The sequence below is a fragment of the Athene cunicularia genome, assembly GCF_003259725.1.
Source record: "Athene cunicularia isolate RWA chromosome 1 unlocalized genomic scaffold, athCun1 chr1_part1, whole genome shotgun sequence".
In the NCBI taxonomy this organism is placed as follows: domain Eukaryota; kingdom Metazoa; phylum Chordata; class Aves; order Strigiformes; family Strigidae; genus Athene; species Athene cunicularia.
The window spans coordinates 129997821-130008211 of NW_020799091.1; the positions used below are offsets into that span (position 1 = coordinate 129997821).

General features: G+C 40.2%; 1 non-coding gene across 1 annotated transcript; it reads right to left on the bottom strand.

Annotated features, from left to right (window-relative positions):
• Positions 1 to 1415: 1415 nt before the first annotated feature.
• Positions 1416 to 1582, bottom strand: LOC113487072. Its single transcript, XR_003399723.1, has one exon. It is a non-coding gene; the product is annotated as a U2 spliceosomal RNA (small nuclear RNA).
• Between the last annotated feature and the right edge of the window lie 8809 nt (positions 1583 to 10391).

Sequence of the window (10391 nt, forward strand, 5' to 3'; positions counted from 1 at the left end):
TCTGCAGTGTTCATTGGACCAAGAACAGTGTCACAACAGCCATGAGTGAAAGGACTACCTTGGAAGCAAAATGATACAGCTCTTCCTTTCCCCTTCATGCTTTCCTTGAAAATGTGGAGAATGAGCGGATATCCACAGTTCTGGCAATTGCACGCAGACACCCCCTCACTGGACGGCTCCAGGGCACCGAGCTCCTGCGGCTCAGCAGCATGCAGAAGTTGCAAGTCCTTGCTCTTCTCTTCCAGGGGAGTGGAATGGTTTTGCCATTGCCTTACTAGGGCCTAGACTTCTTGTCTAGTTTTTGGAGGAGTGTTAATTTTATCAGCAAGCTCTCCAAAGAAACTAGGTGGGTGATAATGGTTGACGCTAGCCCAGAATGGGTAGACTGGTTATTCTGCCTGTCACTCTAGCCGTTTAGTAACACTTCACTCTGCAAACGAACAAGGTATACAGCAGCAATAAACATACACAGAAACTTCCTCATCATATACAATCTCACCCAGATGACTCAATTGTTGCCACTTAAAGATCTGGTATACAAATTCTCTGCACCTCGCATGAGAAAATTTGAAAGACTAACATACAAAAAAAGGATTAAAATTAAACCTATAAACATTCCAGAAAACAAGCAAATAAATAGAAACCTGACATCTGCTAACAATTGTCACTCACAGTTGCTAATTTTAAATTTGGCAGAAATTCCATTTCCATCACTATTTTTCTGTATTTGTACAGTCTTACTCATCTCTGAAGCCAAATAACTCCCTCATTTCAGTCAGCAGTGCTGCATGATGTGGGGCCTACTGGCTCTGCCACATTTTTAAGTTCTCTATCCAGGTAACAGGCACTCCAGCCTCCATTTTCTGCCTTCTGGGTTGCTGGCAGTTCAAGTCCCCACAGGCTCCTCCTGTTTCACTTACCACCAGCTCACTTCTCACCCAGTGACATGTACAGGTTTATAAACTAGCAGCTCGGCTGCACACCGTCCTTGTGACCACAGTCTTCGCAGCTCCACCTGGCAGGTCAGCCTTTGTTTTACAGGCAGGTCCCACAGATGGTTCTGGGCCTTGGCAGTCTCTGACAGACATTTCCTACAATTCACATTCGAGCTTGCTCCTGTCAGCCTCTAAAATCCCGCCATACCTGCATACTGCAGCTCAGCAGTCCATGAGGGTCAGCAAGAAGGCCAGCAAAAGATATTGTTCTTCATTACCACATGCATCCCTAGCTTCTCAAAGAGATGAAGAGTCAGTTGAGAGGACTGTTGGATTCCATCAAGTGCTTACCACAAGGATAATGCCATTGGTTTTAGGAAATCCCTGATGGGGAAATCCCAGATGGAGAATGGGAGAATATACAGGGAAGAAATGTTTTCCCTGCCTTGTTCACCTTATTCTCCTGCTGTACTCTACTGTGATGGGTCACTGAGGGGTTTTGGTGCAGGGGGAAGAAAAGCAAACCTACAGGCCACAGCCCAGCTCCCCAAAGCTATTTAATAGTAAGTCCTCACAGCAAAGACCTATCAGATACTAAACAGACAAGAACAGACATGACAGTCTTAGCCAAAAGGCCAAGAAGAATAATAGGCTGGATGGACATTTGGTAAGACTCAGTACAGAGACAAAAATTCTTCTGTTTTGCTCCAAGGTCTCTGGACCTTCCTTGTTAGAAAGGCTAGCAGGAGATCAGGTGATGTCTTCCTCTCTATTTGCAGTTTTTTTGACTTTGTTTCCTACCAAAGCTTTGCTGTCTCAAAGCAGTTCTGGGTCTGGAACTGCAGTAAGCAAACTTTATCCAGAGGGCTAAAACCCATCTGAGCTCTTTTGCCAAGCAGCCAGTGCCAGCTGCAGTTGTCTGTCCTGTCTTGGCTGCCTATCCCTGCAGAGTATCATTACAGCAAGACCCACAACCATTGCTACTGCTTCTCACCAGCTCTCAATGAACAAATTACTCTGTAACTTTCATAAATTACTCAAATCCAACTTGTTTTGCTGGATGACTTTCATGATCTGTCAGTTTCTTCACAATCAACACTTCATAAAGTAAACCTCACCCTGCATTTCTAGTTACTTACTTGACCTTTAGAAGGGAGACACTTTTCACATGTGCAAGCTGGCTGATACTTTTTCTAAAAATCACTCACCTCTCAGCCTAGGCAGATATCTGATATCCCCATTCATACAGATTTTCTATGAACAGTGAATAGGGGGTGATGCGTTTGACTCTGCATCTTTTCCTTTTCAATTGTTATTTGGATTGCTTTTGGCAGAATCCCTTAGTAATGGAAATGTGTCAGATATTAAAAGCTAAAATAAAAATCAGTGAAGCCTTCAACTAAACTACAAGCACATTAAATATAGTGCTGTCAACCCTAAAGGTCAGACTCTGGTTTTGTGAATATTTGCTCAATGCAGTAAGAACCACATATGTAAACACTGTTTCCTGTTTTATGCCTTTAACTTCCAGGCACAGAAATCCTTTCTGTCCCGTGCAGCTGACACACACCTTAAAATGCAGCAGAAGAAGTATCATAAATGCAAAATAAATAACAAATCAATCAACTGGCATTTGCCAGAAGGTAATCTTCATGCTGAACAAAAGAATAAATTACACCCTGTAGACAAGACCATGTTAGCAATCGCTAAAATCCAGGACAGGAACACAAATCAACTCTCCAGTTTGCTAGCTAGCAAATGGTACTTTCAAAACTGTCAACAGCCAGAATTTTAAGTAGATAAAGATGCATATAAGTACCCACGGGATTTTTCAAAAACACAAACAAGCTCAATTCCCATGGAAGCCAACAGGGAATAAGCACCAAATAGGATTTTCAAATGCAGTGAGGGATTTACCTGCCATTGCTAAGTGCCTGTATAACTTCCAAACTTAAGTAACCTCCCTTGTGAAAACAGTTTTTTCAGAAGTGACTTTGGGTTAACTGTGAACTACATTTCAGTTACAGCACACTGTGAAAATTGAAGGTAGTCGCCACAAGAATACAGGAACTGACGATAACCGCTTCATAGTGGGATTTGTACAAGTTAGTATGCCAATGTGTCCCCTGAACCAGATCTGTAGCTGATGTAAATTGGATCATGCTTCTAGCATGAAGCCAGCATGCCCTCCACCTCACCCAATCAAGCCTTTTCCCTGGTTTCACTGAGGCTCAGTTCCTCCTGCTCATATGAATGGGAATTCTTTATTAATAGCAGTGAGGTCTGTATTACAACAGCACCTATGAGGACATACAGTGGCAGTTGCTATACAAATGATGAGTAGGAAGAAGACAGCTTTGCCTGGAAGAGTATATGATCCTTACAGAAGAAACAAATGAACAAATCTAGGAAAATGATCAGCTTCTTGAACAGATGTCTTTGAGGCACAGAAAGATCAAGTAAAAGTTGACCAAAATCACATTGGAAGGCTCATCAAATCCAGAACTGGCTATTCCTTGCCAAGAACACTCATATCACAACTGCACAAGCTGAGTAATTACTTTTACTGCTTGACTGTGTTGAAAATGCCCTAATATATTAACCTCAGGTGCAGTCCTAAAAGGTGCTGCTCTGTTTGCTCAGACAGTAGTCTTTTACTAATTAAGATTAGATAGTTTCAGTGCCAGTCTAGAAAATAAAGCAGTTATAGAAATAAGTAAATAAATCACCAACATCATCCCTTTATCATCTTTGAAATATATATATTTTTTAAAAGAATGATCTACCAAATACAGTAATCTAACACAAATATCCTTTCTACAGTCTAACATCACCAATTGCTCCAAATCCTCTTTGGTTATATGCAACAGGGGCCACCTCCTTCACTCAGACATCTCAGATCCTAGTTTTTCACTGAACCACAGGGAAGCTAAGTGTCCTGGACAAGCTGAAATGACCATGTGTTCATCAGAATCCTGGACATTTTCTGCCAACATTTGATTTTTAACATCACAAAATAATTACAACCTATATATATATATATATATATATATATATATATATATGCATGCTGCTATTACAAGACTTTGAGTCAGTAGGACCATGTGCATATTTTTTTGAGAGTATTTTTTTCCAGTGACTTGAAGTTTGAATGAATCCATCATGATACATGGAAGTGTCACTAACATTCACCCCAAAAGAGCAGCTTTTAGAGTGTCCACAAACATTTACGTCACTCCAGCCACGGTTCACTACCTTGAATGCCTGTTCCACCAGACTGTTTGGTCCTGGTAAACACCAGAAAAATTTTCCTTGACTCCTGTAATTATTAAACCAAAGGAACACTTTGCTGACAAGTGTGCAGCTGGTGTATTTCAGAAGCCCAGAAAGCATTCACAGGCCATTTTTGAAAAAGTCTTTTTCATACAATATCACAAACCAGGTTATCATAATGAGGAACAGAACTTTAGACTCTACAGAGCCTTTCAATAAACCAGAAATGTGTTTCTAAGACAGAAGAAGTGAATCCCAAAGAACTTCCCATAAATGGAAGGTAGCTATGGAATGCAGAAGGCGATTTGGAATGAAATTCTCCTTCCTACCATTACCTAACATCTATGCCTTACCTACATGGCACTGCTGCATTTTTCCAAGCAAAAATGTACAATTGAGAGACATTTTTGTGAAGCCAAGTTTAATTTGTCAGTTTTTCCCACAGGCCAAGCTAATTTTGTTCCCATCAACTGCAGCCAGAGATCGGTTCTGCATGGAGTGCAGATCCTCCCAGACGCTTCCCAGCACTCCCCCCCAAATGCCAATGGCATGCAAATGAATTCCACATGCAAACGAGCAGCTCAGTGAATGGTGACAAAGGCGAACTGTTATTCCAGTTCTGTGACTCAAGAAAAACAAGGCAGCCTCACTACATATGTGTTACCTTTTATCTAAAACCTCTGTCAAAGGTTTAGTGGCCAAATTCAGGATAACACACACATCTTAGATTGTGTCCTAGTCCGTGAGTTGATTTAGTGGAAACCTGGGATTTATTCCTCTGTTTGGTGGCAGGTAAAGGTGGCAAAATCCATTTCCTAAAGGCAATCAAACATCGCTGTATGGATAATGATGATTCAGTTTCTTTTCCCTGTGTAAAAACCTGAATAAGCTTTGTATGAGTTTATATTGGGGTATTGGAATGAGGAAGCCTCCTCTTGCCTACTTGCTAAGCAACTGAGTACTCATGGTTCCAGTAATCTCCACAGCCTTCCCCTATAAATCCACGCTCATAGGCCAGGAAAGATCTACCTCATTCCCCCACAACTTCTTTTCCATGTCAGAGACCTGCACCATGGAAGATCAGTCACCATCCATATATAAAGTAATTAATGACAAAGCTTTAAATACTTTGTAACATATCACATTATAGACTGTCACATCATTGTTTACTTGTACCAAAACCTTACTGTACATTAGCAGCAAGAAGAACAATCTCAGATCCCTAACTCACTTAATAGTATTAACTTCCATTGGATAGATGTGAATGAAGAGCTTATATCAAGAGAGGACAGACCCATATTTTTTTTAAAAAAGCTACTATCAACCCCAAACTATGACAATTTCTAAATATGAAACCACTATGCATAAGAGTTTAAAAAACTATGGGCAATTTGTAACTAGATTCTGTTCCAGAAACTTTACAGATCCTCCTTTACAATAAGTACATGTTGTACTTTAACATAGTGGTTTTACAGCTCTCAGCAGTTTAATTATACAGATTCTCAGAACTCATTTTGCTAGCGGCTCATTTCACAAAGTTGTACTACAGTACACTGCAAAAATTCAGATACCTTGTGTAAGCCCATGCAACAAAAAATTTTCTCCTGTCATCAAGTCCTTGCAGGAAACAGCAACTTATCGGATGATCCGTTAAACACATCCTATACCCTAACAATTCCCTACTGGTTTCAATAGGGTGTCAGATGCATCAAACATACCAACAGTTCTCACAAAAGGAAAATAAATAGCACTTAAAACTGAATCATGTTGGCCATAAGAAAAATTTTTCAACTCTAGTGTTATCAGTACCAGCACTTCCTCTAACTATTCAATTAAGTCCCACCAATTAGCCACTATGTTGTACATTTCAAAGAACAATTTGCAAGGGCAAAATTTTGCTTTTCCATCTGATCTACAATAATTACTAAAACTTTAATAATTCTTAGATTAAAACAACCAACATTTGCTAGGTAACAGAGACCACAGAGTTCACAGTGCTGCTGCAGAAACGGGGCACAAACTTAGTATTAAGGTGATCTCAGGCAGTTCCAGTATCCTAAGTCTGAAAAACAACAACTCCTGTATTTTAAGACATTTAGATGAAAAAGTCATGCTAAAGTCTAACAAATCACTGGACTTCAGCCCATCGTTCTCATGAAAACTAATAAAAATCTCACTGCATATACCAATGCTGTACTAAGAACTGGGAACATGCAGATAAAAATGTTGGTTCAAAACACATCAGTCTGATTTAATTTTTGCATTAGTAAGATATCATGGTCCCAGGATGGACCTATGTAATACTATTCCAGCAAAAGTAAATGTTGTGGCTGATGAGATTCAATTTCAAGAAATCCCCAGTCCTCATTGCCAAGGAATTCAAGGAAATGTAGGTATTGATTTCAGAATAAGTGAGTTTATGGATAAAAAAGCTTTTGCTTCCTTTACTCAATTCTTCTGTAAAGGTTAAAGGGTAATTTCAACCCAAGCACAAATCTACTGCAGCCACGGTATCTAGCCTGAGTCCCATATCAGGGGCAGACTTACTACAGAAGATTTGATAAGGCTATCCCTTCCCTCTCAGCTCCTATCACATGGGGCACATACTACTAGGACATTTGGTGGACATGCTACAGTGACAACACACAGCTCTTTTGTGGCTGCATCCACATCAACAGTGAGTTATACTGGGGAAGCAGTCTGCTGGGTAGACCCCCGTGGTAGTGGCCCTGACCCAGCTACACAGATAACCAGTTCCTTTCCTCCCCAAAGACAGTGTTTGTGTGTATCCATGATCAACAGATTCATCTGTCTCAAGTCTCATCAGGGACCCAGCACCCTCCTCTTCAAAAGAATTGCCCAGATGGTATTCACGGCTCTTTGATCTTTGCATTCAAGAGTGAGGCATCAACCATAAAGGTTTCAGAGAAAAATCTGAAGTATGCCAACATGCCAGGGTGCGTTAAAGCATTCAGCTCCATTCAGCCTCTCCCCTGGGTGTATGCAGAGCCCTGCTGTGGGCAGAGTGCTGACACCGCACGCCAGTGAGGAAAGCACACTGCAGAGCACAACTGCGTGACCTTGGGAGAGCCTGGCGACCTTGGGGAGATGCACAGCAAGAGCACATCTCCCCCAGAGGGATATATTTGTAACTCTAAATACAACCTAATGTGAAAACATTATAATACATTTCTTACTTGCAACTACCAGGAACTTGCTTATATCTCTGAAATCTCACGGGTCTGTTCTTCCCTCAGACTTGCAGAATGGCTAGGAGCACTCTCCTAAATTACTAGAAAACCAGTAGGATCGAGCCAGACTAAAAGAGGTTTTTGTTACAGACCACTGGTTAATTATTTGCCCATTGAATGAAGCATGTAAACAAAGCTTCATAGCAGCGATGTTTGTCAGGGAGCATTTATCAGCTCTTTAATGTTTGTCATCTGAGAAGTTCTTTCATTCTTCCAAATCTATACTGGTGCTAATTTTGTTACATTCAGCTCAACCAATATGATCTTGTAGTATAAAGCAGCAGTAGTTATAAAAGAAAAGGAAATTAACAGTGGACTCAAAAGCAGATAGATGTCTGTTACAAGCCTTGTCAAGAACATGCATGTCCTGACAGATGCTGAGAGTTGAGTGGTAATTACATATTGAGCTGAGATTAGCACTCGGTAAATCTGTGTAAAGTGATCTGGTGATCCCACCTGCACATGGTCTTAATAAGCAAGCTCCTTTCTATTACTACCCCACAGAGTGGAACTGATGATGGACTTGGACTCACTGTGTTTGCTGTATTTTGGTGTAGCTCTTTAAATTCAGTGCCTGATTTTCAGCAGGAATTCTGATTTTTCTGTCACTTAAAAAGACCCATGCTTACTGACTTTAGGAATACAACATTGTAAAAAAGATAAATATTTAGACATAATGGCCATGACTACATGATTTTTTTTTTTTTTAATTTAATGGCTGAACTGCAAATGTGTATATGAATGAGGAAGACATTTAGTAGTGGTCTATCAAGAGGACAGTTTACAAAATCCCACCAAATATTCAGGATCAAAGTTCATCAAAGACGAGTGTAAAATAACACATAGTTGTCATAGATGCAAAAAGTTGGGATGAGCTCTCTGAAATGTTAACTATATAGTTCCACTTGAAATTCTTCAGCCTGCCCAAGCAAAGACTGCAAGGCAAGGTCCTTTACAGTTACAATGCTAACTGTGCCAGTATGACAGATGTTTCCTGTCCTATTGGGTCTCTTAGTGCTTCATTCTATTTCTGCTTCCAGCAAGTGTTGACTAACTAATAGGTTCTAACCCTCATTCATGCTATTGCCCCTCTATCAGGCCAGCACAGACACCTCCAAATTAGCTCAAAGCATGAACATTCCAGATTTTTCATCTTTTGCACAAACGCCATGCATTGTATTTTCTCCTGTGAGTTTGCAGAGATGGTTTGAAAAGGTTTTTCTCTTTGACACATCATGCTTGTATCAAAACCTCCATGCTTGCAGATCTCTCCTGCTTGCTTAAAATTTTTCCTTTTTTTCTGCTTCCATTTTCCAAATATGTTCTTGGAATTGTCACCAGGAGGGAGGATTGAGAAAAAAAACCCCAACCCATAGCTAAGTGCTGAGCTCATTTTACCATATGTGAAATTTCAACTAGAAGCCAAGGCATTTTTTTTGTATCATCTCATCTATTGCAGAAGATGCCAGAAGATGGAGAAGCCAAGGACTTAGCAGGTAGTGGGCCAGTATGTGAGCTTTGAAAGCCTTTTCCAGCTGTCAGCAAAAGCACTGGAAAGGCTGGATCAGGGCCTAAGGTTTTTAAATCTGAAGCTGGAAGGGTCTTGACACAGGAAGAAAAATCTGGTTTATGCTACAACATAATCAACTCTTATTTCAACACTAACAGTAATCTTTTTTAATTACTCGAAATGTAAACTGCCTCTTGAGACAACAATGTTTGCTGCCCATGGACAAAAGCTGTGCTAAACTAAGAATATTTAAAAACATGGAGTACATAGTTCTCTGTGTGTGTTTAGCCATAAGATTACACAACAGACTTAATGACCATGGGTGTTTCTAGATTACTTGAATGGGTCCTATATTTTTGGGGAAAATAGAGCATGGATTTTTTCAACTTCCAACACAGATTTTACAGCTCTTTATTCAGCAATACTTTTTGTAATGTTTGAATTAAGGGACAGACAATCACAGAGCAATGGCACCAACCAGCAAGTAAAATTATGCACGTGTATGTGTTTGCAGGACCCAGGACTTATGGTCCATCTAGAAAAATAAATATGGTACATCTAGAAAAATAAATAACAGATTCCCATACAATGGGTTAGAGTCTCACATGGCAAAAAATGGTGCAGCTCTTTATTAGAAGATCTCATAAAGTGTTCCTTTATGCTGTCGACTCTCTCTTTAGGTAACATTACTGCCATTTAAGATGAGTTACAAGGATACCAAAAGAGTCAATCAGCTTTGATTTTATGTTTTTGGCAATATAGGGGAATATTACAAAGTTGCAGCCTGCTACAGGAAATAATTAAAAAATGAGTGAAGGTTATGAATGCATGACCTGTCTATTAGAGCTATATCCACCTACTGATATGAGGGAATGTTTTTGCTCAGCTGAATAGGGGAACTGGAAGGCAACAAGCAGAAAGGCAGACAACAGCTTAATAAGTTACAACCCAACAAATACCAAAAAAGTGTAGTTCAGCCACTGGCTGTGAGTGACACAGCTGTACAACCTGCATTTCACAGAGCAAGATCCTACAGATGAAAATCACATTGAACCTACTGAAAGGTCCTATTGGAAAGACAGGGACTTAAGTTGTCAGCAAATGCTCCTGAGGAACACCCTAAAGGATTATCTCTCCTCAACCAGATGCTGGGTTAGGTACCTCAGGCCTGCATGGATCAGACAATGAGACGCACCCACTGAGGACACGCACATAGGAGAACAGTCTACATGATACATGGGATAAATACTCTGTTCTTCTCATGCTGAGAAAGCATCAACTGGTATCTCCTACTTGTTTTTTTCATCTTATTTCCTCTACATTCTACTTCCTTTTTTGCCATCTAAGTACATAACTTTCATGGGAGCTAGAGTAGGTATTTGGGAAATCTAGTCTGGGATTCCAAATACTTCACACCTGAAG